Raw genomic sequence first — 17,607 nt, forward strand, 5'->3', positions numbered from 1 at the left:
GTGGCGGGCGCCTGTAGTCCCAGCTACTCTGGAGGCTGAGGCAGGAGAATGGCGTGAATCCAGAGGGGCGGAGCTTGCAATGAGCCGAGATCACGCCACTGCACTCCAGCCTGGGGCACAGAGCAAGACTCCGTCTCAAAAAAAAAAAAAAAAAAAAAAAAAGAAAGTTTGAAACACTGGCTCAGGAGAGCGTTTGTAAACTTCTCCTGGGACCAAGATATTTACTCGAGGATCCAGTCTGGCCCCATCAATTCCTAAGGTCACACAGTTCCCTTTTTTTCCAGTGAGGATCAAGGGGATTGCTTATTACTAGCTCTAAGGGGTTACATTAACCCTTAGTACAGGAAGGGCCATTTTTTCCTTTCTGAAGGTGGACTGGATCCTTTTCATCATTTTTTTTCCTTTTATCCAAGTGGCCTAAATGACACAAGACCAGTATTTACATTTATTTCCACACAGTCCTAACTTATGACAGATGTACTTATTTTCTGCCATATAGCCTCTTCCCTAATTAAGAGAACCACATCTTATTCCTAACTTATTACTATTAATTACTATTAATGACAGCACAGGTATCAAATTTTAAGGTGACTTGCTTGGGCACCCGTTTTTTCTTTTTTTTTTTTCTTCTGTTTTGGCTAACACTTTACTCATATCGTTTATGAGCCCCCACCAGTCCTCAGTCCTTTCCTGGCTACATACCTTGTATGTCATTTCCTGGGCTACATATCTTGTATAGAATAAGATTATACAAACAAGTTATTTTTAGAGTTCCAGTATACTTATAATAACTGTAAAATAATAGGACCGTAGCAACCTTTTGTCCTACCTCAGTGACTTGATGTATACACTGGGAACAGCCCTCAGTCTGAAGAAGGCAGTTGAAGTCCTTACTGTACAAGTCCAAATTTTAAGGAAAATGAGTCCTGCGATGAGTTTCCTCATGCTTTGGTCGTGCGTGGACCAGTCAGCTTCCGGGTGTGACTGGAGCGGGGCTTGTCGTCTTCTTCAGAGTCACTTGGCAGGGGTTGGCAAAGGTGCTCCTGTCCACGTACTGCTTACAGTCTACTGATGTTTAAGGATGGTCTCGAGGTTGGGCCTGCTAGAATAAACTGAGTCCAACACCTCTACACAGTTATGTTCAGCTGGGCTCTCTGATACCGGGAGCAAGGTGGTGGGGTTTAGGGTTTGCAAACTTCAATTGTTAGGTGGGGATTTTCGCATAGCAAGCTTTGGTACTTGGTTATTCTAGCATTTGTTAACCAATGATGTCCTTTGGTATTTATTAAAGTTACCACAGCATGGGGGGCCTTTATATTCAGGTTTTACCTAAGGGTTAGTTTATCTGCTTCTTGTGCTAACAGGGCCTTTTCTGCTAGGGCCCTTAGACCTGGGGCCCAGCCTTTGGAAACTCTGTCTAGTTGTTTTGAGAGATAGGTCACTGGCCTTGGCCAGGCCCCACAGCCTGGGTTAAAACTCCAACTGCCGTTTTTTCTCTTTCTGACACATAGAGTGTAAAGAGTTTTGTCAGGTCAGGTCAGCTCAGGGCTGGGGCTGACATGAGTTTTTCTTTTAACTCATGAAAAGCTCATTGCTGTTGGTTGTAATAGATGTAGTTTATCTAATCTACATTTTTATTAACTGTCACCTACCAAAATATTGACTCCAATCCTGCAGCTGTTTGATTTCAAGGTTTACATTGATCTGGTATTCCTCATGGGACTCCAATTGCATCTAAATAGACAGGAGAGTTGAAAGACCCATAGGGGCTTCTCTCGCTTTATGATGTCTTATTTTTTTTTTTCCTTCTGGTTGATGAAATGCCAGGGTGAAAGGGATAGCCAATTGGACTAAAGTACAAGTGCCACTCCAGTTATTCAACACAGTGCCCAGTAAAGGTCCGCCACAATACCATCACACATCCGCTCGGGAATGAACAAGGGCTGACTGATTGATAAGCTCTTGAAAATTCTTAAGCTCATCGCATCCCTTCAGGTCTCCAAGGGATACTAAGTTTCCTCCCTGTCGTGAGAGACACGAAGTGAACTTAGTGTTGGGAGACGGAAGCTGGATGGCCGTCAGGGACTGACCTGCAGGGACTTTGGGATATAGCAGAGAGAACTTGGCATGACTTATTACTCCAGGCTGTAGAATCCTGGAAAAGAGCTATCATGCAGCCCACGCGTGGTTGACTGGAGGACCACCTTAGTGGAAGGGGGACAATCTGGGCCTCTGGCCTGCCATGTGCACAAGCATAACAATTGCTTTTGTTTAATGTGCAGATGGAATATCTGATCCATTTTAACTAGGCATTTGCATCTTGGTATTCTGTCTTTTTTTTTTTTTTTTTTTTTAGATGGAGTCTCACTCGGTCGCCCAGGCTGGAGTGCAGTGGCCGGATCTCAGCTCACTGCAAGCTCTGCCTCCCGGGTTTATGCCATTCTCCTGTCTCAGCCTCCCGAGTAGCTGGGACTACAGGCGCCGCCACCTCGCCCGGCTAGTTTTTGTATTTTTTTAGTAGAGACGGGGTTTCACCACGTTAGTCAGGATGGTCTCGCTCTCCTGACCTCGTGACCTGCCCGTCTCGGCCTCCCAAAGTGCTGGGATTATAGGCTTGAGCCACCGCGCCCAGCCTTGGTATCCTATCTTAATTGCTAAAGTTTGTTTTAAGTCTTTAACTTCTATGATCCTCTAGTAAAATGAATGCATGGTTTTAGGGAAATTACAAAAACCAGTTGGGGCCGTCCATCCTTGCTCTGTAGTGGTCCACAGAACTTTGGACCAACTATGGCACAAAAGCTGTACAATGGGGAGCAACACTCCTGGTTGGCACTGGGGTCTTTATCGAAATCTCCCTGGATTAAACGGTCCTAGTTTACTAATGCCCAGTCTGAGGAGAGTCAGGAGGGGCAGAAGTCCTTTTCTGAAGTAGAACGCTGTCTTTGACTGGGCAAGTCCTCACAGGGTATAACAAGGGAAGCATTAAATGCAATAGTTTGGGGTGAAATTGACATGGTTATATTAATAACTAGATGGTCAGCAATAGAACGATGAAAGCAGAAAGAGTGCTGGGCGCAGTGGCTCAAGCCTGTAATCCCAGCACTTTGGGAGGCCGAGACGGGCGGATCACGAGGTCAGGAGATCGAGACCATCCTGGCTAACACGGTGAAACCCCATCTCTACTAAAAACTACAAAAAACTAGCTGGGCGAGGTGGCGGCGCCTGTAGTCCCAGCTACTCGGGAGGCTGAGGCAGGAGAATGGCGGGAACCCGGGAGGCGGAGCTTGCAGTGAGCTGAGATCCGGCCACAGCACTCGAGCCCTGGTGACAGAGCAAGACTCCGTCTCAAAAAAAAAAAAAAAAAAAAAAAAAAAAAAGAAAGAAAGAAGAAAGAGTAATAGAATAGATTAAAAGAGTTAAATTTTTCTTCGCTTTAGTTTGGTAGGGTTTTCCCCTGGGTCTATGGCCCACGACTCTGTAGTGGGTGGTGCTTTCTTGACTCGGGTGTGATGAGTCCGTCCTTTTTTTGCTGTATGAACAGCAGTCTCAGTGGTTAGCAGCACAAGGTAGGGTCCTTCCCAGGCTGGCTCAAGTTTTTCTTCTTTTTTTTTTGAGACGGAGTCTCACTCTGTCACCCAAGCTGGAGTGCAGTGGCGCCATCTCGGCTCACTGCAAGCTCCGCCTCCTGGGTTCACACCATTCTCCTGCCTCAGCCTCCAGAGTAGCTGGGACTACAGGCGTCCACCGCCACGCCCAGCTAACTTTTTGCATTTTTAGTAGAGGCGGGGTTTCACCATGTTAACCAAGATGGTCTTGATCTCCTGACCTCGTGATTTGCCCGCCTCGTCCTCCCAAAGTGCTGGGATTACAGGCGTGAGAAACCGCGCCCGGTAAAGTTTTTCTTCTTTCCACCTTTGGATGAGAACTTGATCTTCAGGCTGGTGCTGGTTTACCAGAAAGTCTAGGGGTGGTACATGTGCTAAAAGACCTTTAGTTTTGTTTTGTTTTGTTTTTGTGAGAAAGGAAAGTGGAAGATAAACCAAGTATATCACTTCTAAGAAATTGACCTTTTATTTTATTTTATTTTATTTTATTTTTTTGAGAGGAGGCTCGCTCTGTCGCCCAGACTGGAGTGCGGTGGCGTGATCTCCGCTCACTGCAAGCTCCGCCTCACTCACCGCAAGCTCCGCCTCCCGGGTTCCAGCCATTCTCCTGCCTCAGCCTCCCAAGTAGCTGGGACTACAGGCGCCGCCACCACACCTGGCTAATTTTTTGTATTTTTAGTAGACGGGGTTTCACCGTGTTAGCCAGGATGGTCTCAATCTCCTGACCTCATGATCCGCCCGCCTCGGCCTCCCGAAGTGCTGGGATTACGGGTGTGAGCCACCACGCCCGGCCTAACCTTTTATTTTAAATGTGGGGACCTTAGCAATGGACTTTATAGTCCTTAGTGCCTTTTTACTGAGAAATTTCCTTTAGCACCTATTTTTATTAGTTTTTAAATTAAAGAAAGCCAAATACCATTTTATATTTAACAATGCTTCTCATATGATTTTTATACCAGATAAGCTAAATTTTATCTTTATATTAGTGTGTTATTAATGTTAAACCTAATTTTAGTAGAATTTTGTGGACATATTTATTTAATTTTTAATGTTTGACCATAAGGTAAGATATAGACTCTTTTTAACCTTTTATAATTTTTGCTAAAAAGTAGGTTGGTGCTTTAAGAAAAACCTGTTATGCTTTTACTTGAATGTCCAGTTCACAGAAAAACTGGATGATACTTCTTTAACTTTAGCTAATATGTTTACACACAGAATATTCTTTACAATTAATGTTTTAAACCTTGCTTAAACCTTCAAAACAGCAATTTTTAACTTTTTAATGTAGGTAAAAATGTACATTCTTATGCCTCCTTATAATCCTTTTACCAAAGGTCTATTTTGCTTTTCTTATACACCTTGCACATAAACTGCTTTTTTTAAAAAAAAAATAGTTTTACATTCAGGAGGCCTAGTTACTTTCAAATTATACAACATTTTTTGCATAAATTCTTGTTTTAACACACTTTTTTTATAACCTTTTTTTTTCTTTCACGACTTTTACAGGCAATTTTTTGACATGCCTTAATTTTCTGACTTGTTACAAACATTTCTTTCTTTAAACAACCAGTTAATTTATTTCAGGACAAGAATTTACCATATAACACTCTTTTTATATAAATTCTGCCCCCCCTTCCCCCCCCTTTTTTTTCCGAAGATAATAGCCATTTTTTTTCCAAAGCAAAACTTTTTTTTATGTCTGTGGACTAGACTGTCTAAGACCACAAGAATAGAATTACTATAACACATGTTACACTGTTAACCTTTAGCAAACTTTACTTTTGTTGAAAACCTTTTCAGTTTGGGATTTCAATTATCCTTTGCTATTAATAAGACCTTGTTTTGTCGAAATTAGAATCGGTATGATGGCTTTTAAAGGAATAGGGTATACTTTTTTTTTCTTAGCTCTCTTTCTTTCTCTCTTTGTATATCTCTGTTTCTCTCTTTGACTTTGTCTCTCTCTCTCTCTCTTTCCTTTTGCCTCTGTCTCTTCCTCTCTCTGCCTCTGTCTTTCTCTCTCTCTCTCCTTGACTCCCTCTTTGTCTGTCTCTTCCTCTCCATCTCTTCCTCTCTCTCTGTTTCCCTCTTTTCCTCTCTGTCTCTTTCCTTTCTCTCTCTCTGCTGGTCTTTCCTTGCCTCTGCCCAGCCGCTTATGCTGCTGTTCTCTCAACCACCGTATGTTGGGGGCGGGGGATCTAAAACAAGCTGGTCTGAGTTCCCCAGCTTACAGGTTACCTTGTGCCATACCTTTGAAACAAGGGACCTGTCCAGGCTTCCTTCTAATGGCCAACCTACCTCTAATGCTGGCCAGTCTGTCTTACACAAAGTTTTAAGTTTTCCCGGTGTCACAGTACTCGATAGTCTCCCTTAAATCCTTTTTTTAAAAATTTTCAACATAGTTCCTAGTGGGGTGGCCTTACTTTGTGCCTCACCCGTGTTTCCTCTAGACAAAACACCACGCTCACACCACACGCACACCACAAAACAAAGAATGGGTAAAAAGGGCACACACACACTTTTGTAGTTTACACCAAACCAAAATCAAAACCAAAATCAGAGTATCCAGAAATCCAAGCCAGGTCAAAACCAAAACCAAAGTATGAAGCAATCCAAGTCAAGTCAAAAACAAAACCAGGCCGGGCGCGGTGGCTCAAGCCTGTAATCCCAGCACTTTGGGAGGCCGAGACGGGCGGATCACGAGGTCAGGAGATCGAGACCATCCTGGCTAACACGGTGAAACCCCGTCTCTACTAAAAATACAAAAAATTAGCCGGGCGAGGTGGCCGGCGCCTGTGGTCCCAGCTACTCGGGAGGCTGAGGCAGGAGAATGGCGTGAACCCAGGAGGCGGAGGTTGCAGTGAGCTGAGATCCAGCCACTGCACTCCAGCCTGGGCGACAGAGCAAGACTCCGTCTCAAAAAAAAAAAAAAAAAAAACAAAACCAAAGTGCCGGTACAGGCACACCGTGGGTGATCCGGCCACGCTTCCACTCAAATGGAGTGGGCGAGTTCCCAAGACCGGTCCTGTCAAGCAAATCAAACCAAGTTAAAACCAAAACCAAAGTGCCGATAAAGGCACGCCATGGGTGATCAGGCCATGCTTCCACTCAAACGGAGTGGGCAAGTTTCAAAGACTAGTCTTACCAAGTTTTAGATGTCCAGACTCCAAGTGCTCATTCCTTCCTGGTGTTCAGCCACTGCGTTGATCCTCCACGGGGGCCTGCCACACATTGCTCTGGTGAGGCGTCCCACTGGGGCAAATGCCTGCCCGGGAGCGCTCTCAGGATCCGCGTCACTCCGGGCTGGTCGGAGTCCCCCCCAGGGATGTTCCACAGGGCAGGCTTAAGCCGCCTAAGGAGCTGCCTACACCATCCACCATTCACCTCGCTTCCCGCTCAGGGAACCAAGAAATGCAGCAAGAGGAGCAGCAGACAAAACTCCTCAGACACCGAGTTAAAGAAGGAAGGGGTTTATTCGGCCGGGGTCACCGGCAAGACTCCTGTCTCAAGAGCCGAGCTCCTCGAATGAGCAATTCCTGTCCCTTTAAGGGTTCACAACTCTAAGGAGGTGCGTGTGAGACGGTCGTGATTGATTGAGCAAGCAGGGAGAACGTGACTGGGGGCTGCGTGCACCGGTAGTTAGATCAGAACAAAACGGGGTAGGATTTTCACAGTGGATTTCTTTTTTTTTTTTTTTTGAGACAGAGTCTTGCTCTGTCGCCCAGGCTGGAGTGCAGTGGCTGGATCTCGGCTCACTGCAAGCTCCACCTCCCGGGTTTACACCATTCTCCTGCCTCAGCCTCCCCAGTAACTGGGACTATGGGCGCCCGTCACCTCGCCTGGCTGGTTTTCTTGTATTTTTTAGTAGAGACGGAGTTTCACCATGTTAGCCTGGATGGTCTCAATCTCCTGACCTTGTGATCCGCCCGCCTCGGCCTCCCAAAGTGCTGGGATTACAGGCTTGAGCCACCGTGCCTGGCCTTCACAGTGCATTTCTATACAATGTCTGTAATCTATAGATAACAGAACCAATTAGGTCAGGGGTCGATCTTTAACTACTAGGCCCAGGGTGTGGCACCAGGCTGTCTGCCTGTGGATTTCATTTCTTTTAGTTTTTTTTTTTTATTTTTATTTTTATTTTTTTTATTTTTTATTTTTGAGACGGAGTCTCGCTCTGTCGCCCAAGCTGGAGTGCAGTGGCCAGATCTCAGCTCACTGCAAGCTCCGCCTCCCGGGTTCACACCATTCTCCTGCCTCAGCCTCTGGAGTAGCTGGGACTACAGGCGCCCGCCACCTCGCCCAGCTAGTTTTTTGTATCTTTTTAGTAGAGACGGGGTTTCACCGTGTTAGCCAGGATGGTCTCGATCTCCTGACCTTGTGATCCGTCCGCCTCGGCCTCCCAAAGTGCTGGGATTACAGGCTTGAGCCACTGCGCCCGGCCTCTGTCTTTTAGTTTTTACTTCTTCTTTCTTTGGAGGCAGAAATTGGGCATAAGACAATATGAGGGGTGGTCTCCTCCCTTATTAGTAGAGACAGGGTTTCACCATGTTGGTCAGGCCTGTCTCGAACTCCTGAACTCAAGTGATCCACCCATCTTGGCCTCCCAAAGTGCTGGGGTTACAAACATGAGCCACCACGCCCAGCCAACCAAAGTTTTGTTATTACTCAAGTCAGTCTCCCCAGGCATTTGGGGAGCAGAGTCTTTAAGGATAACTTGGTGGGTGGGTGGAAAGCCAGTGAGCCAGGAGAGCTAATTAGTCAGGGATGACATCATAGGGGGTCCGAGCTGTTCTCTTGTGCTGAGTCAGTTCCCGGGTGGGGCCACAAGATCAGATGAGCCAGTTTAATGATCTTGGTGGGGCCAGCTGATCCATCAAGGGTAGGGTCTGCACAGGATCTCAAGCATTGATCTTAGGAGCGGTTTAGGGACGAGGTGGCTCATGCCTGTAATCCCAGCACTTTGGGAGGCCCAAGTGGGTAGATCACCTGATGTCAGGAGTTTGAGACCAGCCTGGCAAACATGGTGAAATCCCGTCTCTACCAAAAATAAAAAAATTTGCTGGGCATGGTGGTGGCTGCATGTAATCCCAGCTACTGGGGAGGCTGAGGCAGGAGAATCGCTTGAACCTGGGAGGCGGAGGTTGCAGTGAGCCAAGATCTTGCCACTGCACTCTAACCCGGGTGGCAGAGTGAGACTCCATCTCAAAAAAAAAAAAAAAAAAAAAGTCATGGGCAGCACGCATCACCCACCCCTCTCCAGAGCCTCTGCCTGCATCTTCACCATCATGCAGAACAGGGCACACCAGCCACTGCAGGACCCAGTGGGAGTGTTCTTTTGGTTTCAGTTCCTACACATACATTTGGCCTCCTGGAGCAGGCCCACTTAGCCACATCCTATGCTGCTGTCTCCCCACTGTCCTGGCAGTAGGGACATGGCAGTGGGTTCTTGGTTTGGGAGCCCCTTTGCTCCCCCACTCTTCCCTTTAGTTCCCCATAAAGTGAAGGGGAAGGCTCTCCTGGCCTTGAAAGGAGCCCAAGCCCCATCTCGTTTTGACGTGTCTCTCTCTACCATATGGCAGCAGCAGGTGTGGCTAGTGGAGGGGAGTGCTTGGCCCCAAAGATGTCCCCAACCAACTGGTGTCCCCGTTGCCACGTGGGACTCACAGCTCCCTTCCTTCCTTTTTTTTTTTGGAGGTGGAGTCTCACTCTGTCGCCCAAGCTGGAGTGCAATGGCACGATCTTGGATCACTGCAACCTCTACCTCCCGTGTCGAAGCAATTCTCCTGCCTTGGCCTTCTGAGTAGCTGGGATTATAGGCATGCACCACCACACCTGACTAATTTTTGTATTTTTAGTGGAGACGGGGTTTCACCATGTTGGTCAGGCTGATCTTGAACTCCTGACCTTGTGATCCACCTGGCTCGACCTCCCAAAGTGCTAGGATTACAGGCGTGAGGTACCGTGCCCGGCCTTTCTTCCTCACCCTCCCTCATTCCTGAACTAGGTTGGATGGTGATGCCTTTGCGGTCCAAGACGGAAGGTGGGTTGAGTGAGGAGGGAGGTTTAGTCACCTATCCCCTCTTCACAGGAGTCCCAGCCCACCTTGCCCTCATCCTGGCATCAGAGAATATATTGCAATGATGGAGATACAGTCACTTTTGATCCAGTTGAGGTCTAGGTGATGCCCAGGTTCCCTGTGGCAGCCACTTAAGGTAGGCTAAAGCCACTCACCCAACCCTGTCTGCTTCTACTCTAGGCCTCAGTTTCCCTTTTCCTCAGACAGGACACTAACAGCAAGGAGCTGGCCTTGCCCGCTCCCACTCCTCCTGCTCTTCCCTAATTTCCAAGGTCTGCTTCCATTTTTCCTCTGTGTGTAAATTACCTCCGGACAGTCACGGCGTTTTTTTGTTCTGTGTTGCATTCTTAGATATTGGTCATTACTGCTGCCGCTGCTGCCAGTGCAAAAATTTATCCTCATTGCTTCCACTTGTTCTGCTGACATTCCCCTCCCCCAGGATACTCTCTTTGCAGGGAAGGGAATGTAGGGCACAGCAGCTGGGTTACTGACTCCCCCAGTCCCAGGGGAGGTGGGCCCTGGCCTGGGATGCTGCAGCAGACAGTGGGGAGAGGAGCCCTGTGTTGACCTTGGAGGTCTAGGGGCTTCCTTGTCCCCCTGTTCTGTTGGAGTGGACATAGACATTATTTCTCCCAGCCTAAGGCTCCCCTCTGGCTTTCCTTTTTTTTTTTTTTGAGACGGAGTCTCGCTCTGTCGCCCAGCCTGGAGTGCAGTGGCCGGATCTCAGCTCACTGCAAGCTCTGCCTCCCAGGTTTATGCCATTCTCCTGCCTCTCAGCCTCCTGAGTAGCTGGGACCACAGGCGTCCGCCACCTCGCCCGGCTAGTTTTTCGTATTTTTTAGTAGAGACGGGGTTTCACCCTATTAGCCAGGATGGTCTCGATCTCCTGACCTCGTGATCCGCCCGTCTTGGCCTCCCAAAGTGCTGGGATTACAGGCTTGAGCCACCGCGCCTGGCCCCCTCTGGCTTTCTATTTGTAGTTACTTGAATAATAAACATATACTTTCCTGGACAAAAATAAAAAAGACATGAGCAAGAATATTTGTAGCAGGTTAAAATTGATTGATTGAGACGGGGTCTAACGCTGTCGTCCAGGCTGGAGTGCAAAGGCACAATCTCAGCTCACTGCAACCTCTGCTTTCTAGTACTTCCTAGGGACTCCAGAGTAGCTGGGACTACAGGTGTGCGCCACCACACCCAGCTACTTTTTTGTATTTGTGGTAGAGACAGGGTTTCACCATGTTGCCCAGGCTGGTCTTAAACTCCTGAGCTCAAGTAATCTGCCCACCTCAGGCTCTCAAAGTGCTGGGATTACAGGCGTGAGCCACTGCACCCAGCCTGCTTGCAGCAGTTTTATTTAATAGCTCTAAACTGGAAATAGGATAATTGATAAATAAATTGTAGTATATTTGCTATGGTCTGAATGTGTCCCCCAAAATTCATGAATTGGAAACTTTTGTTTTTGTTTTTGGAATGGAGTTTCCCTCTTGTCATCCAGGCTGGAGTGCAGTGGTGCAATCTCGCTGCAACCTCTGCCTCCCTGGTTCAAGTGATTCTCCTGTCTCAGCCTCCCAGGTAACTGGGATTCCAGGCACCTGCCACCACGCCTGGTTAAATTTTGTATTTTTAGTAGAGACAGGGTTTCACCATGTTGACCAGGCTGGTCTTGAACTCCTGACCTCATGTGATCCGCCCACCTTGGCCTCCCAAAGTGTTGAGATTACGGGCCTGAGCCACCACACCCCGTGAATTGGAAACTTAATCCTCAATGCAACAGTGTTGGGAGGTAGGGCCTAGTGGGAGGTGTTTAGGTCATGAGGGCTCTGCCCTCGTTCATAAATAAATGCTTCCATTAAAAGGGCTTGCAGAAGTGGGTTCTCTCCTTTCACTCTTCTGACGTGAGAACACAGCATTTGTCCCTGCTTGACTTCTGCTTCCAGAACTATGAGAAATAAATTTCTGTTTCTTATAAATTATCCAGTCTCAGGCATTCCATTATAGTAGCACAAATGGACTAAGGCAGTATTCATATCTAAAATGCTATCTAGAGCTGGGTGTGGTGGCTTCCATCTGTAATCCCAGCACTTTGGGAGGCCAAGGCAGGTGGATCACCTGAGCTCAGGAGTTTCAGACCAGCCTGGCCAACATGGTGAAACCCCATCTTTATAAAAATACAAAAATTAGCCGGGCATGGTGGCGGGTGCCTGTAATCCCAGCTACTTGAGAGGCTGAGACAGGAGAATTGCTTGAACCCGGGAGGCAGAGGTTGCAGTGAGCTGAGATCGTGCCACTGCCCTCTAGCCTGGGTGACAGAGCAAGACTCTGTCTCAAAAACAAAAAGGGAAAAATTTTTAAAAAGATCTGAATCATGTAACAATGTGGATGAATCTCAGATATCCTTGAGAAAAATACATAATACAGTATGATTAATACAGACATAGTATGATTCCTTTACATGAAGTTCAAAAAGAGGAAAATTTCATTTACAGTGTTACAAATCAGAAGAGCAGTTACCCGTGGTCTAGGAAACTTTTCTGGGATAAAGAGAATTTTTTTTTTTTTTTTTTTTTTTGAGACAGAGGTTTGCTCCTGTCACCCAGGCTGAAGTGCAGTGGCATGATCTCAGCTCACCACAACCTCCGCCTCCCAAGTTCAACCAATTCTCCTGCCTCAGACTCCTGAGTAGCTGGGATTACAGTCTTGTGCCACCACACCCGGCTAATTTTTTTTTGTATTTTTAGTAGACACGGGGTTTCACCATGTTGGCCAGGCTGATCTTGAACTCCTGACCTCAGGCGATCTACCCGCCTCGGCTTCCCAAAGTGCTGGGATTACAGGCAGGCATGAGCCACCGTGCCTGGCAAGAGAATCTTTTGAATCTTGATCTGGGTGGCGGTTACACTGTATAGCAGGCTGAATAACTCCAACTATATCCAGTCCTAACCTCAGAGCAGGGGTCCCCAGTCCCTGGGCCACAGACCACTAACAGTCTCTGGCCTGTTAGGAACCAGGCCTCACAATGGGAGGTGGAGTGGTAGGCCAGCCGATGAAGCTTCATCTGTATATACAGCTGCTCCCCATTGATTACATTTCTGCCTGAGCTCTGTCTCCTGTCACATCAGAGGGGCCACTAGATTCTCATAGTAGCATAAACCCTATTGTGAACTGTGCATGCCAAGGTCTGGGTTGCCATCTCCTTATGAAAATCTAATGCCTGATGATCTGTCACTGTCTCCCATCACCCTAGATGGGACCATCTAGATGCAGGAAAGCAAGCTCAGGCTCCTACTGATTCTACATGATGATGAAGTATAATGATTTCATTATATATTACAATGTCATAATAACAGAATTAAAGTACACAATCAATGTCATGCACTTGGATCATCCTGAAACCATCCCCCACATCACCTATCACCCATCCGTGGAAAAATATGTCTTCCACGAAACAGGGACTGGTGCCACAAAGCTTGGGGACTGCTGCTCTAGAGTCTGTCAGTGTTACCCTATCTGGGAAAGGGTCTTTGCAGATGTCATAGTTATGGATCTTGAGATGGAGAGCTTAGCCTGGATTCCCCGGGTGAATCTAAATGCAATCACAGGTGTCCCACAAGAGAGAGGCAGAGGGAGATTTGAGAAGACAGAAGGGGAGAAGGCAATGTGAAGATAGAGAGAGATTGGAGTGAAGCAGCCACTAGCCAAGGAATGCCAGCAGCCAGCAGCTGGAAGAAGCAAGGAAGGGATTCTCCCAAAGAGTCTCCAAGGCAGCATGACCCTGCTGACACTTCCATTTCAGTCCTGCGATACCAACTTCAGACTTCTTCCCCCAGGAGAGAAAACATTTGAGAGAATACATTTATGGTTTTGGTGTTTTTTGTTTTTATTTTTTTGAGACCCAAGTTTCACTCTTGTTGCCCAGGCTGGAGTGCAATGGCATGATCTCAGCTCACCGCAACCTCTGCATCCCAGGTTCAAGTGATTCTCCTGCCTCAGCCTCTGTAGCTACCACGCCCAGCTAATTTTGTATTTTTAGTAGAGGTGGGGTTTCTCTATGTTGGTCAGGCTGATTTTGAACTCCCGACCTCAGGTGATCCGCCTGCCTTGGCCTTAGATGACAGGTGTGAGCCACCGCACCCGGCCACATTATGTTGTTTAAGCCACCAAGTTTGGGATAGTTTGTTATATCAGCTGCAGGAAACTAGTACACCCAGGTGCACATATATACAGAAAAATTCATTGACCTGGGCGTGGTGGCTCACACCTGGAATCCCAGCACTTTGGGAGGCTGAGGTGGGAGGATCACCTGAGGTCAGGAGCTCGAGACCAGCCTGGCCAACATGGTCAAACTTCGTCTCTACCAAAGATACAAAAATTAGCCAGGCGTGGTGGCAGGTGCCTGTAATCCCAGCTTCTCAGGAGGCTGAGACAGGAGAATCACTTGACACCGGGAAGTGGAGGTTGCAGTAAACCGAGATTGCGCCATCAGGAAAAAAAAAAAGAACAAAAAAGAACCAGCTCATTAGCACGGGTTTAGTGCCCAGAGGCCCAAGTCCCTGCAGCACTGGTAGTGGTGAGGCCTCCTCCTCTGGCCACAACCAGGTCATCAAAACTGGGGGTGTTAGGGCAGTTGGGATAAAGGGACACAGCTCCCCAGAATCCTAATCTCCCTGTCCTGCCTCCTGCTCTTAGGATCCTATGTGCTTTTCCAGCTTTTGGTGGACCCTCTGAAGAGTGTACGTCCTCAGGAGAGGCCCTGTTTTTTTTGTTGTTGTTTGTTTGTTCGTTTGTTTGTTTTTGAGATGGAGTCTTGCTCTGTCACCCAGACTGGAGTGCGCGATCTCGGCTCACTGCAACCTCTGCCTCCCGGGTTCACGCCATTCTCCTGCCTCAGCCTCCCGAGTAGCTGGGACTACAGGTGCCCACCACGACACCTGGCTAATTTTTTGTATTTTTAGTAGAAATGGGGTTTCACCGTGTTAGCCAGGATGGTCTCAATCTCCTGATCTCGTGATCCGCCTGCCTTGGCCTCCCAAAGTGCTGGGATTACAGGCTTGAGCCACCGTGCCCCACTATTTCTGCAGTTTTCTTACTGGTTGGACCGGCTTCTTCTTTTGTGGGGTGAACCCCTCAAGTCTTAACTCCTCAGAGGGGTCAGAGTAAGATTAAATACCAATTGCCCAAGCTTCATTAGCATTTTTCCCTGCCTCAGTTTCCCCACTACCTTACTTGTGTTTCCTTGGATTACCTCCCAAATAAACTACCCACAACCAAGTCCTTGTCTCAGGGTCTACTTTGGAGAAACTCACACTAAATCTAAGTCTCAGATGCTGTGGAGGCCCTGGTTCTGCGTCCACTCCTGAAGCTGGGGCCTGGGGTCAGTTCCCCTCTGCCCTGGGTTTCAAGGCTCCAAGATCCCAGTTTGCTCCACCTTTCTCCCTACATAGGTGTCCCAAGGGCCCTCCAAATATAACATCTCTTGGCCGGGTGCAGTGGCTCACGCCTGTAATCCCAGCACTTTAGGAGGCCGAGGCAGGCAGATTAGATGAGGTCAGGAGTTCAAGACTAGCCTGGCCAAACGGCGAAATCCTGTCTTTACTAAAAATACAAAAATTAGCCGGGCTTGGTGGCGCACGCTTGTAGTTCCAGCTACTTGGGAGGCTGAGGCAGGAGAATTGCTTGAACTCGGGAGGCGGGAGTTGCAGTGAGCCGAGATTGTGCCATTGCACTCCAGCCTGGGGGACAAGAGCTAAATAATGCCTCGAAAAAAAAAAAAAAAAAAATATATATATATATATATATATAACATCTCTTGAACCTAACTCACTGTTTTTCCCTTTGAACAGGTTTTTCCCCGGACATCCTTCTTTTGCCCTCACTCACTCCCAGGAGCATCCACATGCTCTTCTCTCACATTTGCTCAGCCTGCTCCTCCCTCTTACCTTCTCCAGGAAGGTGGGGATGCTCTGGTTTCTTGGTGAGGGCAGGGAAGGCTCTGCAGCTCCCCCAATCCCTAGGGGCTGTCAGGACCAGGTCAGCCCAGTAGAGGCAGCTAATCTGGGCTTGGGCAGTTGGGACAAGGGGTCTTACACTCACAGGCTCACAAGGCGGCATATATACACTGTGTGTACATGCCCGTCTGCACACACGTGGGTGTCTGCACGCATGTATGGGCACACATGGGTGTGTACAGGCACACACAGCACACACGAGGATGTGTATGCACCACGGGCATGCATGGTCACTCAGGTACACATATGTCTAGCTGCAAACAGATCTCCTGGGAGAACACTGACCAGCCCAGCAATGGGTGTAATGAACGGTGCAGGGAGACTGGGGGAGAGAAAAGAGAGGGAGGAGAGGGGAGGGGAGGGGAGGAGAGGGAATCCGGGGGACAAGGTGGGTGGAGAGGTTGGGTTGCAGTTGGGAACCCCAGGAGGGTACACTGGCTTCAGTTCTCTTCCTGGAAACTCAGTGTCTCCCTGGGGCTCTGCCCACCAGCAGAGGCATTTGGGGTCAAGAAAGTCAATGCCATTCTTTTTGAGTGATGGGGTCAGCTGGTTGTCGGTGGACGCTGGGGTCATGTAGATGCATGTCCATCTACTCAGGCCAGACCACGCGGTGGCCTCCCACAGCCTCACAGCCTCTGTGCAGTGACCGTGCCTGCAGGCGGTAGGCTGGAGGACCCTTCCGTTGGTCTCCTGTGTCCCTTCCTGAACCACTGGCTCCGCTTCCTGTGCTCCCTGCCCAGCCCCTGGCCTGACGCCTACTGACAGCCTGCCCCTGGCTTTGGCTCCCTCCTAGACCATGATTCCCACTCACCCAAGAATTAGCTTGAATCCCGTTGACCTTCACCAGGCCCAGACCACATCCCAGGAGCTGGTTTCTGGGTTTGTCTAGGACCACTAGTGGGACCCAGGCTGAAAGAAGTTCCCATGCTTATGGGGACAGAATCAGGGAAGGGATTCAGAAAAGCTGAGGCAGAGAGAAGCCATTTATAAACAATAACTCAGGACAAAACTGCGGGCAGAATTAGATGATGAGTTTTGTTTGTTTGTTTGTTTGTTTGTTTCTTGTTTTGAGATGGAGTTTCACTCTTGTCACCCAGGCTGGAGTGTAACGGCACAATCTTGGCTCACTGCAACCTCCGCCTCCCAGGTTCAAGCAATTCTCCTGTCTCAGCCTCCAGAGTAGCTGGAATTACAGGCGCCTGTCGGGTTTTTTCTTTCTTTTTTCTTTTTTTGAGACAGAGTCTTGCTCTGTTGCCCAGGCTGGAGTGCAGTGGCATGATTTCGGCTCACTGCAACCTCCGCCTCACGGGTTCAAGAGATTCTCCTGCCTCAGCCTCCTGAGTAGCTGGGATTCCAGGCCTGTGCCACCACACCCAGCCTGCGCTGGGCTGTTTTTTTGTAGAGACAGGGTTTTGCCATGTTGCCCAGGCTGGTCTGGAACTCATAATCTCAGGCGATCTGCTGGCTTCGGCCTCCCAAAGTGCTGTGATTACAGGAATAAGCCACTGTGCCTGGCCTTTTTGTGTTTTTTGAGACAGGGTCTCTCTCTGTTGCTCAGGTTGGGGTGCAGTGGTGCCCTCCTGAGGAGTAGCCGGGACCACACACACACGCTCCACCACGCCTAATTTTTTTTTTTTTTTTGAGACAGTCTCGCTGTGTTGCCCAGGCTGGAGTGCGGTGACGGGATCTCGGCTCACTGCAACCTCCGCCTCTGGGTTCAAGTGATTCTCCTGCCTCAGCTTCCCGAGTAGCTGGGATCACAGGCATGCCCCACCACGCCCGGCTAATTTTTGTATTTTTAGTAGAGACGGGGTTTCACCATGTTGGCCAGAGTGGTCTCGAACTCCTGACCTCAGGTGATCTGCTTCCCTCGGCCTCCCAAAGTGCTGGGATTACAGGCGTGAGCCACTGCGCCCGACTT

Source organism: Piliocolobus tephrosceles, chromosome 16 (genome assembly GCF_002776525.5).
Source record: "Piliocolobus tephrosceles isolate RC106 chromosome 16, ASM277652v3, whole genome shotgun sequence".
NCBI lineage: Eukaryota > Metazoa > Chordata > Mammalia > Primates > Cercopithecidae > Piliocolobus > Piliocolobus tephrosceles.